We start from the raw sequence: 15491 nt of genomic DNA on the forward strand, positions 1-15491 counted from the left end.
CAGGATCTCGCCCGGTAGGGCCCCGACACCCCCCACTCTGAAGTTGCGAAATGTCACAGCTAAGGCGCTCTTTTACCTTATTTTTTTACATTTCTTTCTTGTGAGACATTTCTTCCAAAGAGGAATTAAATTGTTCGGGGGTAATACAGAACGAGGTGGTATATATATTTAAATACTGAAATAAAGGAGCCCTTTATTTTAACCCTCTCCCAGAAGGCAGCGGATTTAAAGTCGGACCGATCGTAAATTGAAATATCAACTCCGATTGCTCAGCATCACTCTCAACGGCAGAGACAAAAGCCTCGACGAGCCTCGAGGATGTTGTCCGGGAGGGTTGGTGCGACATGCCCCGATTTAAAAAAAGCGCTTTACAGCTCCTTGGATTTCCTCCAGTTTAAAGTAAAGACTGATGAGATATCGGCGTCGCAGAATCTTTGGCGAACTCCGGAGGGGGGGGGAGGGATGGAGAGGGTGTTCCAGGTGGGGGGGGGGGGGGAATTGGTGGGTTGGGGGGACACGTGTTTACGTACAGTGGAGGTAATACTCAACAACACTTCCGTTTACTCACCACACCTCGCACACCCTCCCTCACTTGCCGGCAACAACATTCAGATCACGGACACTTCTCATCCCTTCGGCTGAAGCGTGCGCGTTCGTGGTGAGAACACGGCTAATTGCCAAAGCGGTGGACGGAGGAACGATTGTGACTCTTGTGATTAAGGAGAACAAAAAAAAAGAAGTTCAACGTGGGGCGCCCCGCTCGCTCTGTGCGCGTGTCCCGTTACTCAGAGCGGTGGCGCCAGGAGCTCGGAGGAGGCGAGCGGTAGCGAGTTAAATGCCACGGGAATTTCACCTTTCAAAGCTCATCCTCGGAGGGCGGGGAGAGATTGGGCGCGACGCGACTGTTTGGACGGTGGGTTCGTTAGCCACCGCTCACGCTGCCACGCAACAGACAAAGACCCCCCCGTGCAGCCTTAACAGAATGTTTCGGGGCAAGTGCCATCAGCGAGTAAGCACCTGTGAAGGCGACACGGCACAGGTGGGTGGCCAACACCACGACCGACCGGCCGCCTTTGTCTCCCGAGAGCGGTGATGGTTTGCACACATCGCACCGTGGCACACATTTGAGGCTGAGTCGACCGAGGAGAGGGCCCAAGAGGCGGTTCAGATATTCCCCGCTGTTATTGGCGGTGAGGGGCGGCCGAACTCGGATCGCCGAGTTCGTGGCGCGGTGAGCGCGCTGACCACTGCGCCACCGCTCCCCGCTGTCGCACGAACATTCGCGCTCGCACGCGCTCGCACACTTTCATGCCGCCCCGTGAACACCCCCACCCTACAGCCACCCCCCTCCCACCCTCGCCCCAACACCTTTACTTTCTGATCAACTTAAATTCAAACCCCGTGCTATCGCAGGCGGATATTTAATGAGTGGGAGGCAAAGCAACAGAGGGCACCAGGACACGACCACGCGTTTGGGGAAAGTGGAAAAAGTAAGAATTCCAAATGCCACATTTCGGCAGATCGTGGTGTTGGGTGGTTGTGATGGGGGCTGGTGGGAAGAGTAGGGGCTGAGGGTCTCAGGGACAGGTAGGTAGAGAGGGGTGGTAAATTCCCCAAAAATAAAAGTGGCCACATAACTAAAAGGTCAATAAATTGCGATGGGTGGGTTAATGCATGCAGACTGGTTAATGTCTAAGTTTGAAGTTAGATTGTGTTTAACCAGGTGAGGGTTCAAAAGAACAGGCTGAATCTCGTTCGGAATTAAACCCCTGGGCATGAGTCCATCAGTAGGGGGCGGTGATGATTGCTGCTGTGTGTATGATCCCAATGATGTATTGTTTTTCGTAATTGACAAATTTGGACCGTGACGCCTTTCACACGATGGCATACTCTTGCGAATGACGCCAGGGGATCAGTAACGTCTTACTGCGAAGCAGACGACGCGTGCAATTATGCCGGTCAATACGCACACCGTAGCAGTAGTACTAATATTAATCAGTGCGGCTGCTGGGTTCGAACTGCGAGCCTCTGCAACAAGCGGCGGACGCGCTACCGCTGGGCCGCATCACCACCCCAAACACGACCCTCGTACCTGAAGCAATGAAACCGTCACGGCACCATTCCTAACTCTGACAACCACCGCTTCGTAATGTGGCACCCCTAATCACCTGGCCGTAGCCTCATTCTAACCACCTGGCCACCAGTATTAACCCTACCACCACCCTTAAGCGCATGGCCATACCCGTGATCCCAACCAAACATCCTTTAGCGGTATTAACCATACCGGTACCCTTGTCCGTCAACAACCAGCAAACGAGGACGAGCTCTGTCGCAGACCCCCAGGAGCCAGCCCGAACCGCCTCTCGCTCTCCGCATTCTCTCTCCGCGTGTTCGGCGCTCGGGAGCGTCGCGGCCGCTCGTCCGTCTCGTGATCGTAATTACGCGCGCCAAGCGAAATAGGACGACGCATCGCCGCGCAGATTAATATTACAATCAAGCGCGGCGGCCCTAACAAACTTTGATTTCCGGGCTTTAATCATCGGCTTTGTACATTTGCCGCATCTCATTTGTCCTCGGCTGCTCACGGCGGGACGCGCGCGTCCGCGCGAACGGTCGACGCGTCTCTCCGTTGTTGTTGTTGTTGTTGATTTAATCTCTGCGAGGTCCCGACGCGCAAACTCTTCCACCCCCTCCACCACCACCCCTCTTCCCTCGGTAGCAACATCCGAGCCGAGTCAGCGCGGAAACCTCACGGTACAGGTGTTTTTTTTTTTCTTTCCACTGCTGCTGTATTCCGCGCCGAACCGGAACGATGGTTCCGGTTCTGCGCCTGGTATGCCGGAGGTCGTGAGTTCGAACCAGAGCCTGACGTCCGCTGTCTATTTGGAGTGTCCCGTGTCTCTCTCTCTCCCCCCGTGGTCGCGTGGATTTTTCTCCGGGTCTTTCGGTTTTTCCCTCCACATTTAGAAGCGTGCGTTCAGAGTATTTGGCTGCTGTGGAGTTTCTTACACGATGATATGCCCACTTCGTTGAGCTATGATTTGTGACCAGGCCGCTTTTGAAAAAGAGCTACATAGCTCAGTGGGGCCTTACCTGGTAAACAAAAAAAAAATAGTTCAGTTTAGTAGTTTACCTAAAATCATAATTTAGTGTTAAAATGTGATTTATGCGGGCTTCGCGAGAAAACATCTGAATGAGGCTCGGGGCCAAGCAGGGCCAGGGGCGATGCTAATTATGCGTTTATTGCGCGTGACGTCGACCGGGTACAACGCCGTCAGGAACGCGGCGTTGTCAGAGGCTCGGCTCGGCTTCCACAGTGGAAAAAAAAACAACAAAAAGAAACAGCAGCCTGGGCTGGATCGATACGGTCACGGCACGGCTCGGTTGTGGAGTGCAAGCCCAGGATTTGCAAAAGATCGGTTCCATCGTACCTAGTCCTGAACATTAACCATTCTGTAGATATTTCCGAACAGAATATTTACGAAATAATAAACACAATAATAATTACCGATAAAAAATGTATCGCTTAAAAAAAACATGCTTTTCAGGAGTCATTTACGGCTCGGCATGTTGCGTGACTTCATCTCTTCCATAGTTCTATTAACTACTTGACGAGGGGTTGCATAACTGACAGCACCGCGTTAAAAGCGTTATGGGGTCTAAAGTCACACTGCTTGGAAGAATACGCAGAGTTGAAACGCAGCTGAATAACTTTATGAAGTGAACATTTATTATCTGCTGAAAAGTACCGCAAAACCGCACACAAACAAACAATGTAACACACTCATGAGAAATACAATTACAACGTCGCGAGAAACGGATTTCGTGTTTAATAAAAGTTTTGTCCTTAGTTTACGTGGCTATTGTTGTTGTTGTTGCTGCTGATGCTACCATTGCTGTGCTCACGGCTGCACGGATTTCCCTTGTAAAATTCGAGGGGACACCTGGCTAAACGGGCCTCTCCGCGTAACACATCAAATCAACTCACCCACTCGGTGTGGGGGTTAGCGGAACGTCGCATTGTAAACAACGGGACACGCGTCAATACCGCGTGGGCATTCAAGATCGACACAACGACGAGCATGTTCACCGGTACACCAAGGCAACGCTGAGACAATAAATTAATAGAAGTCGACTTCAAATCGACATTTTTGTTTTAACTATCGTTGTATTTTTTTCCCTGCGCATTACCTTAGACTGAGTCGACCTCGGGGAAGCCCAGGACCGGTTCAGATAATCGTCACCGGTGCTGGCCGTGATCGGGAATCGAACCTGGGTTAGCCGGGTTCGTAGGGCAGCGCGCTCACCGTTGCACTACCGCTCCCCACCTACCGCTCCCCATATCTCCTCTGACACCAACACTCGCGTTCTCGCAAAACTCGTGGGATCAATTTTGCATACCCTATGACTGTCACCGTGACTATTCCACCAAAATGTTGCTTCGTGGTTGAGACTGACCGGCTCGGGTGGAAGGGGATAGAGAGGATGGAGGGGGTGTAATGTGTGTACCGCATGTTGAACTTATTTCGCACTGCACGTAGCCAATCTTGCTAATCGGAGGTAGGAAGGGGGGGGGGGGATGGAACGCAATCGATAGGACGACCGCGCATGGAGATGGAACGATGAAATTAGCTCGTGTTGTACGAGCTGGGCGGATTGTTACATTGCAGTGTCGCGAGAGATGGCGACTGTTTGGAGGGGGGGGGGGGGGTTGGGGGGGGAGGGGCATTCATACAGCATTGGCTAGATCACCGCTGACGATTGATGCTGATTGTAATAAAGAACGCTTGTAAACAAAATCCACTTGTGTTTTATGTTATCAGTATAATTTGTGTGCCCCCCCACCTCAACCAAACTTCACTCGCTCGTGCAAAGTAAAAAAAATAGTAAGAGCTTAATTATAAATAAAGTTGCATAATGATGACAGCCAACGGTCGAACAACAAAAACACAACAGACCACATTTATTTTTATTGTTTGAGAATTTAAATCCGTGTCTGCGCTTTGCACACGAGCACTTATCCTCCTCCCCCCACACCTCCTCCACCCCCCCCACTCCTCCTCTTTGTGACGTGGATGCCGCGACCCACGAGGTTAATTGAATGACCTTTGCTTGGGTTCCTCTCGCTCGAGCCGTAATCTTCAAAAAGTTTTCCCTCCCGTTTAAAAAAGAGTGTCGTTGTCAATCTTGCATTGCTGCTCAATCACCATCAAAGTGGGGACGGTGAGGTTTCTCGGGGGGGTTGAAATGGGGGTGGGGGGGGGGGGAGCTGCCATGTCCACAGATGTTTTGCCCAGTCAGATGTGTCCACAGTCCCTCCCAGTACTGATTAAAGGCACTAAATCAAATCTACGGCTAATTGGTGTTTGACTGATTGCGTTTAGCACCGATGGGTAACTTGCTAATTACTGCCGTGCTAAAATAATTAGATTCGCACCTTTACGGGGGAAGAGGGAAAAAAAAGAGGGAAGGATAAAATAATCAAGGGCTTTCATGTGGGGACGAACGAAGTCGCCACAACGATGGCACCGCGTCCGTCGTGTTTAATCTCACGTAAACACACACATTTTCGTTAGTTTTTGTTTGTACAAATAAACAACTTAATTGAAACATTTTTTTTTTTAAAAAAAGATTACATTTAATCATTATTTGTGCGTGCGTGTGTGTTTATATTTTTTTTTTTAGGTTGCGGAGAAGAACATCTGGCCGTAATTAGGCTCGCAGGCGCAGTGCTGTTCGCGTCTTGAAACGCTCCGTAGCGACGAGGCCTCTATCCATCGCACGTGGAAGGGCGTGGCGAGCGAAGGGGCGATGAAGACTTCTGACATTTCTCACAAAGGCAAAGGTCCGCCCCCCCCCCCGTATAGCCTTGGGGCAAGTGCTGTTAGCGAGCAGCAGCAGCGGCAGCGGCGGCGGCACCTGTGAAGGCCAACACGGCACACGAGGGGGTTTGGTCTGGGCTAGCACCACGCCTTGAGAGCATTTGTCTCACCGAGTGCTGATGTTTGTTTACACACCGCACAAGGTACTCATTTTTTAAGGCTGAGTTGATCTAGGGGAGGGCCCCAAGACCGGTTCAAATATTTGTCACTGATTTTGTCCGTGAGCGGGAATCGAATATCTCAGGTCGCGCAAGTGCGCTAACCATTCCGCCACCACTCCCCACCGACACGTGCTCACACACCACTATCGTTCACCACTGCATGGCGGTGGCGTCACCACGGCGCTTTTGTGCCAGGCTACGTGCACCTCGAGGCCATGTGGAGTGTCGAAGGCTGGCTTGCAGGAGGTCACAGGACAGACCCAGGTGCCATGGGTTGACCGACTGAGATGACAGGCAGAGGCACAACCTGTACACCCCACCAACTTGCAGCGTTGTATCTACCCGGCGCTCCGCTCGTTGTTGTGAGCGTCGCTCCTCAGCCCTCCGCTGTTGTTGGAGAGCGACTGCCTCCAGCCGCAGAGCAGCAGCAGCAGCGTCCTTCACGAACCTCCTCCACAGAGGCCGATCTTGACACCGTTGACACCGGTCATCTGGAAGTTCACTCAACTCCACTTCCTTCTGTACCACACTGCTCGAGCCCGTGCCGCGCCCGTGTAGCCCCCTCTACCTGGCCAAACTAAAGCTGTTTGGGTACGCGGGATACGTTTGTCTGCGGCAGCACGTGGCGAACGGTGGTTATCACACACACACACACACGGGGACATACACACACTCAGAAGGGCGCGCAATACCGCGTGATTTCAACGCGACAACACAAACGCATTTGCGATTGAAGCTCCCGCATGCGGAACCCGTTACTCACGCCACTCTCCCCCACTCCATCTCCCTCCCTCCCTCCCTCCCTCCCTCCCTTTCTCCCTCCTTCTCTCGCTCCCCTGCCCCCCCCCCCCTTGCTATCACCAACGAACCACCAGCCCCCCTCAATTTTTTTTTTTAGTGGCGAGTATCTAACAAACAAAATCTGCTGTCAAATCACGGCCCTCGCAGCTGCGTCGGGCCGGGTAACGAGAAACATCTGTGAAGTCGTCACAATCTGTTGCTGTGTTTGTGTGTGTGTGTACGTGTTTAGATTATTGTGTATATTTTATTATTATTTTAACACACACACACGCGCGCGCGCATACATACACGCGCACGCGCGCATGCATACACGCGCATAAATACACGCGCACACACGCGCACGCGCAAAAATGCGCACACGCGCGCGCGCAAGCACACACGCGTGCGCGAGGGAGTGTTTGATGTCAAAATACGTTCCGCTGCCTGCATTGTGAAGGAGATGGAATCTTTTGACCTCACCCAGCCCCCTTTAACCGGGGGGGGGGGGGGGACACACGTTTAGCAGCAAAGGGGACCAGCTAAGGGATCGACCTAAATCATCGGCAGCATTGGTCAATCCACTGCTGGATGCAAGCACTCATCCCTTCCCCGACGTCGATGCGCTTTGCTCACGATTATCCTTGCGATGTGATCACCCAACCTATCGCTCCACGACGCTATCGCTCCATCTCCTAGCCTCTCGGACGCGTTCCATCCATCCCCTTGCCCTGCCACTCCGCCATGGTTCTTGACCACTGGCCATCGCTCCTTCTCGCCGTCACGTGCCCTGCCAAAGCCCACGTGACTACTCTCAAAACAGGTTGAACGATATTATTATTATTAAAAGTGCGTACGTTGGAGTGATTTCACGTGTTCCCCTTTGGGAGGCAAAAGTCAAAGTGATTTCCTATTCAAGTGAACATTGAGACGACGCTCGACTTATTTGTACAGTCTTGAGCCAGTGGTGGACATTCCATGTTCCCGTGGCAGGCGCGAGTCTATTCGTAGGACAACCACTATTGGGTTTTCGCAAAAAAAGTGGTACTCATTTTATCGACCCCTGAGAGATGATAGTAATAATGATGATAATAATGTCGTAGTTCATGCCAATCGCATCAATGAGGAATCACAGACAAAGCTGGACGCCAGCCGGCTCCAACATCCATTGCCCAAGCTCTGCAGTCCTCTATATATGAAGATATTTTCATCCAATTAATGAGTGTCCATAATGTACAGGTGGGAGGAGAATCTGGAGCACCCTGAGAAACCCACGCGTCCAAGGCGGGAGGGGGGGGGGCAGAGGGAAGGCAGGGTTGTATACGTACGGTGCGAAATAAATTTAACGTAAATAAATACTCTAATCCCATCAGTCCGCACTTTGCTTTCTCATGGCGAGCAAGGCTTACAGCTTCTCCCCGACACCCACGGGGGTGAGAGATTGGCAGACATTTCGTGCGGTGATCCACCAACCCTAGCTGCACCCTTCCACGGTGCTGAATCAGAGGCCACGTGCAGTGTAGACACTACAGACCGCGTGAATGAATGAAGCCCCAAACCAGGATTTTAACTTCCCCCAATTGCGAGCGGCTCGCTTAAAACACTGAGCCAACTGGCCCCCGGTCCCTCCGTCAACGTGATTCCAAGCACGAACGTGACCCCTAAAAGGGGGCATATTGGGGGCCATGGAGGCTAGGGGGTGGGGGTAATAGGGGGGGGGGATGTGGCAGAGTCGATGACAGAGGGAGGAACGCGCTAGGAGGAGTGCTGGGATGACCGGTCGAGGCGGTGCTGATTTTTCTGCGTTCGAGGACGAACCCAGCCGCCACCGTAAAATCACAGCAATGGGTTCGACTCCGGCTGTCAGCCAAACGTGGTGAACAAGGCGATGCGATCGTGAGGTCGGTGTCCTGAGCGGGGCTGGCTATCACGGTGTTGGCGCCAGCGGAGGGCGGCGTACATTGTTGTGCTGTACTTATATGTTCCCCGCCGCCACCGACGCACACCAAAACACAATACAATACATTATACGGTGGTTGCTGCTGCTGCGTTGGTAGCGATGCACAAACAACAACACACACTCAACACATTTTGTCCACAAATGTTTTGAAATGAAAAAAATATATATTTTAAAAGGCGACGTTCCAGGCAATGGCCCTTATTTACAGCACGTAGAGAGGCCGGGCAGGTCAGGTAAGCAGATAAGCAGGCGACATAAAAAATAATGCGAAACTATGTCGTTCACAACTCATAGGCCCCAAGGCCTTCTGGGAGTGCAACATCGTTTCAGCAGCATTGATTCAAAACAAGCAAGGGTCCGGAACGGTTTCGACATTCAGCTCCTCTTCAACAGAGCCAGGCTTGCTTTAATCAACTGCCAGCTGTTTATAGGAAACTACCATCGCTTCCTATGGGTGCTTGATAATAATAATTGTAACACGAAGATATGGGTTCTAAAGTCGACGATACGTAACGTAAAATAACCATGAGATTCGTTGTGAGAATATAACCAACGAAATATTTGATACAACCAGCGCGGTGTTGTATGGTCAAACGATTCCCACGACGCACACGGCGTGGGGAGGCATTCATCCAGCAGCTGGTTGGCAGGGCAGTACTTTATTATTATTATTATCAAAATCATCACCATCTTAAAGGTGTAACATTCATAATCAGGACAATGACACCGCTCACACATTCACTCGTCACCCACTCGCCGGCGGTCAGTCGCCTCCGTATCGCTCTTCCATTGCTACTACCATGGTCAATTGTTCCCGTGGACTTCAGTCATTGATCCCTCTACCCTCATTGACTGAGGACTCGGTCTCCCAGGCTCTGTTTCATCTCATCTACGCTGCGTTCAGCCACCACCAACACACCGTAAGTCACAGCAACTCACTCACTCACCCGCCGACTCATTCATTCACCCTCTCATTCACCCACTCACCCACCCACCCATCCACTCACTCATTAACCCAATCACCCACCCACTCATCCACTCACCCACCCACTCACTCATCCACAAACTCACTCACCCACTCACCTACCCATCCACTCACTCATCCACTCACTCATTCACTCACTCACTCACCCACCCACCCACTCACTCATCCACTCATTCATTCACTCACTCATCCACTCACCCACCCACTGACTCATCCACTCACTCATCCACAAACTCACCTATTCACCTACCCACCAACTAACTCATCCACTCACTCATTCACCCACTCACTCACCCACCCACCTACCCACCCACTCGCTCATCCACCAAACCGCTCACTCCCATCCACTCACTCACTTATACACTGACTCACCCATCCACTCACTCATTTACCACCCACCTACTCACTCACCCACACTGCGGGTCACCTCACTTCTCTCCCGGAACTGCTCTACTTTTCGATTCCCCCATCCCAACTCGTCTCTTTCTCCCCACCCCACCAAGTTCTTACAACAATAACAACAACAACGCTCAATTATATGAACCACCTTCAAACGTGCTGTTTATTGCTGACCGCTTGGAGATTTTTTTGCGGGGGAGGAGGGGCGCTTTTGGATTTGTGGCTCAGCAGCAGTGACGAAGAAGCAAATATATTAAAAGAACACGAAGCCAACAGAATTACGGCGACTCAAATCACGCACAGCACGCGGCGCGCGACTTAAACACAATTTGTGTCATGTATTTTAAGCCGAGTCTAGTAATAATAATAAAGCCCTTTAATAGTTTCAAAGCGAAACAAAAGTCGACCTTCCCAGCTGTGCGGCGGCTGGGATTGGGCGGTTGCAGGCGACCGCGTGGAGTGGCGGGGGAGAGGGGGTGGGGAGCGGTGGCGCAGTGGTTAGCGCGGAAACCCCGCTCCCCGATCGGACCGAGGTTCAGCGGCGAATATTTAGAATCGGTCCTGGGCCTCCTCCCCCCCACCCCTCACCCCACCTAGGTCGACTCAAATTTAAATAAATTGAGTACCAGGTGTGATGTGTAAACAATATCACACAATGCCGGGCGGGCGTGGTGTTGGCTACCTACCTTCGTAGGTGCTCGTTCGGCAGCACTTTCCCCAAACAGTGCGTCGGAGGCTATACGGGGCATCTTTGTCTTTGTGTGTTCCAGTACAATAGGAAGCGGCAAGCGGAAAACCCCGTCGACTCAGCCTTAAACGAACACCTGGCGCGCTGTGCAAACAACATCAGCCACTTGGGAGACAAAGGCGGCCGGGCGTGGTTCTGGTTGCTGGGTGGACAGCTGTGGTGGGGGGGGGGGGGGCGAAAGAGGTTTGAGGGATTTTAAGAAACTTGCACCGTTGTTTCACCCTGCCGCGCCGGGACACTGAGTCGAAACGGCGGCCCAGTGGGTCTCAGGCCCAGAGATGTATCGACCATTGGGTCTCTACGATGATACCATCCGCGATGATATTTCCTCCCCCATAGCTCCGAGCACCGAGCCGTCAACTCAAGGAGCGAGCGAAGTTACCTATTCAAATGAACATTGGTGCGTTGTTTATAACCCTGAGCTGGTGATATGGAAATTCCACATTCATATGGCGGCGTGTTGGGGGCGGGCGGGGGGGGGTGTGCGCAGTTCTATCCACAAATAAATAATCCACTTGCGCATCCAATCCTCACACACACACACAAATAAATCACTCCAGCAAACGTGAAGAGCCACGTTTAGGAAAAGTTTGGCCCAGTGTATCTATCGCAATTCCTAAGATGTTCCGGCACGGCTAATCCGTTTACACATTACAAACAGTTTTCAGAGATTTGTCCCAGCTGGCTGAGCCGCGGGTGCGGAGGAATGGGGCTGCCTCTGCCTCTGGTTCGCATTTAGCTCTTTTATTTGGTCCTTTGAAGCGCGCGGGCAAAACACATGGCACAAGTAACATTAAACAGGAAAAATACCACCCCACCCCTAGCCTCCCCGTCATCCCTCCTCCTCCTCTTCCCCACCCATCCAAGTCCGCACTAACCCACTCTACGCAAAGACAATGATCGCCCGTATAGCCTTGACAGACTGTCGGGGCAAGTGCTGTTAGCGAGCACCTACGAAGGCCGGAACGGCAAACGAAGGGGGTGGGTGGCCAGCACCATGCGCGGCCGCCTTTGTCTCTCCCGTGGCGATGTTGACACATCGCACCAGGTACTCGTTTTAGGGCTGAGTCAATCTAGGTTTCGGAGGCCCAGGACCTGTTTAAATATCCGCCACTGGTTTTTATCGTTAGCGGAACTCAACCTCGAGTCGCTGGGTTCGTGGCACAGCGCGATAAAAGCTACGCCTTCGCTCCCCACACACACACGCACACACACGTAGACACACACACACGCAGAAACACACACACACGTACATACACACACACGCGCGCACGTTTACCCACTCACCCTCGCCATGCCTCGCGCGCCGCTATTCCTACCAACGACACCACCACCTCTCGTATAAACACCACCACCACCACCACGATCGACTTAATCACCACCACCACCATCCACTTCACCACTACCAGCAACCAGACGGTGGTGGCTACGCGCGTGGCTGCCTGTAATCCAAGGGGGTTGGTGGAGCAGGCACACGTTGTGAAACTCCATGGCCGTGGGCGCCGAGGAGGTGCCGTGCCCCTCGCTTTCCAGGAGAAGGCGGTGCAAAACAAACGGTGGACTCCCATCTGTTCCATCTGTATGGGATAGAGTGTTGTTCCCTCGCACGGGTGGGTTTCCTCCGGTTGCTCCGGTGTCACCTCCCACGTGAAATGTATGGAGGACCGCAGAGCTTGGGCAATTTATTTGGTAGCGCCGGCTACTCGCCGCCTAGCTCGTCTGCCGTTTTCTCCTCCTCGCGCCTCTGAGTCGTCCACTCTCCCTCTCTCTCACTCCCTCCAAGAGTCTGTGCGACGGCTGCGGCGTAGTATTAACAGTTGACATTACTATTATAACATATCACTCACGATCTCCTCCTTGTACTTCCACCACCGCCACCGCCCCATGTATTTGGCGGCCACAACTCTACGGCGCGCGGGTTTTATTTCTTGTTTTTTTTTTCTCTGTAGCAGTAAATGCTTCAAAGCGCCTAACGAGTGCTGATCCCCGCGATATCCCACGGCGCGATCAGCGGAGCCGCTCCAACACGCGCGTGGCGCAGCGTAGAGGGGCTAAAGGTGCGGGGATTGCGAGCGGCGACCGAGGGAGTCAACCCGGGCTCGCTCCGATGCGCGCGAGTGGACGCACGCACACAACGATCCACCCCACCCAACCCACCCGTATTCAAATAAAACATTTCGACTATTTTTTTTTATTTAACCAGGAAAGGTCCACTGACCTATATAGCTCTTTTTTGTTCAGAAGCGACCTGGCCAACGACTGATGGCTCAACGAAATGTCTGCTCATCGTGTGGACACGTATTAGCAGCTGAATGCCCTTAAACGCGTGATGTTCATTCTAAATGTGGAGGGAAAAACCGGAGGGACACGGAGAAAAATCCACGCGACCACGGGGAGCAACATCCAAACTCCCAAATTTTACAGGCGTACGGATCTGTGGATTGAACCCACGACCACCTGTATACAAGGCGATGTAGCTACCATCTTCACAGACTCGTCGAGGCAAGTGGCGTCAGCGAGCACCGATGACGGCGGGCCCACGCGCATGCACATACACACGACAAAGATCCCCGCACATCCTTTAACAGACTGTTGGGGCAAATAGCTGTTAGCGAGCAGCTATTTAGGACGACACAACACACGGGCGGGTATTGTGGTCAGCACCACGCCCGGTCGCCTTTGTCTCCCCAGTGGTGATGTTTACACACCGCACCAGGTACTCATTTGAGGCTGAGTCGACCTAGGGGAGGCCCAGGACCGGTTCAGATAGTCGTCACTGGTGTTGGCCGTGAGCGGGAATTGAACTCGGCAAGGCGGGCTCGTAGCGCAGCGTAGCGCTAACCGCCACACCACCGCTCCCAACACTGACACACACAGAGACACACACGCGTGTTCTAAAGCATTGGCGAGTAAAGGCCGCGTTACAATTTGGGACGTTGGTTGTTTTTTGTGTGCGCTTTGGAGGTCATTCAAGAACGCGGTTCTGTTTACGGTGCGCAAAGCTTAATGCAACAGCAACAACAACGGCAGCAGCAGCAGCAACAATAAACACAAGTTGCCTGTCTTGACACTCAAGGGGTAGGTTGTCATTTTTGTATCGGAGTTTACTGAAGATTGTTGCACGCAGGTCCCTGTGTAGTAATTAGCATTAAGGGCGTTAATGGGTGGATTAGACAAACACACACAGACAGCCAGAAACACAGAGACAAAAGACAAACACGAAGATCCCCCTTATAGCCAGACTGTTGGGGAGCGGTAGTGTAGCGGTTAGCGCTACGCTGCGCTACGAGCCCACCTTGCGAGTTCGATTCCCGCTCACGGCCAATGCCAGTGACGATTATCTGAACTGGTCCTGGGCCTCCCCTAGGTCGACTCAGCCTCAAATGAGTACCTGGTGCGGTGTGTAAACATTGCCGCTAGGGAGACAAAGGCGGCCGGGCGTGGGGCTGGCCACTCACCCCCTCGTGTGCCGTTCCGGCCTTCATAGGTGCTCGCTAACAGCACTTGCCCTAACACGCGTTCATGCACACACACACGTACACCCACACACACGCACACACGCGTACACACACGTGTACAAATACACACACGCACACACACTCAATGCCCGCCATTCGCCACTGATTGACGGTGACGTCGTCACGGCGCCTGTGCCAGGCACGGTGCACTTTGAGGCCACGTGCTCGAGACGCGCACGCACGCGCGCGCACGCACGCGCACACCTCGCTGAGTTTTTACTACTAAAGCGCTAACGCATCCCAAAATAAAGGAATTTGAGCACACGCAAAAATAAAAATAATAAAAAATATCTTCAACCCCGTAATGCAGCAGCCGTGTATATTGGAATGATCATGTCTGCCTCTGAATGGCAATTACAGCAAATGGATACCATATGAAGGGCATTATTCCCCCGTATAAAGCCCCGACTTTGTAATGCCGTAATGGCCCCGCGTTTTTCAAGAGTGAATGTCGGGTTCCCTTTTCAGTGGCCACGGCTCCCGGTTTGTCTCTCATTAGAGTTGTGGCCAGACCCGTAAACCACATTTTCCCATAAAAGCCAAGTTACCCAAGGCAGGCGCGACGCCTGGCGTCTCGGACAAGTTGGTGGGATGGGGGGTGGTGGGAGCACAGAGCGGGGAGGGGTTTTTTGATGCAGCTACCCACTGTTGCACCCAAACAAAGACCACATGGGCGAGGCGAGCGGCAAGACCTCGCACGCAGTGGGAACCGATAGCCCCCCGTCCGTCGTCCGATCACAGCCGAGGCCGTGCCATCAGCGTTTCCAATGCTGCCACGTGGGACCGCCAAGACCGCGACTCCAGCATGAAACCACGGCCACCAATCGCCACTTCCAAGCCCTCACACCCGTCAAACCCCTTGTCGGTGCCCCTTACCTTATTACAGACCAATTCAGACCTTACGGGTCACCCCCGTGCCCCTTATAAATCTCAACATTCATCCTGCAAAGTCCCATCGCAAGGGAGAAACACAAACAAATAGACACATTTTGTTGCCCGTATTGAAACGGCTGTACGCCGCATGGACCTGAACACTCAATTTCCCTGTACAAGAATACGGG

General features: G+C 52.6%; 1 long non-coding RNA gene across 1 annotated transcript in view; it reads left to right on the forward strand.

Annotated features, from left to right (window-relative positions):
- The window catches only part of LOC142925084 (uncharacterized), a 43130-nt gene extending 36086 nt beyond the window's left edge, over positions 1 to 7044 (forward strand). The window contains exon 2 of the long non-coding RNA XR_012942185.1: positions 5686 to 7044. This is a non-coding gene — a long non-coding RNA (uncharacterized LOC142925084). The remainder of the gene's footprint in view (positions 1 to 5685) is intronic.
- Positions 7045 to 15491: the final 8447 nt, after the last annotated feature.

Source organism: Petromyzon marinus, chromosome 18 (genome assembly GCF_048934315.1).
Source record: "Petromyzon marinus isolate PM22_M1 ecotype Great Lakes invasive population chromosome 18, UKy_Petmar_22M1.pri1.0, whole genome shotgun sequence".
Lineage (NCBI taxonomy): Eukaryota > Metazoa > Chordata > Hyperoartia > Petromyzontiformes > Petromyzontidae > Petromyzon > Petromyzon marinus.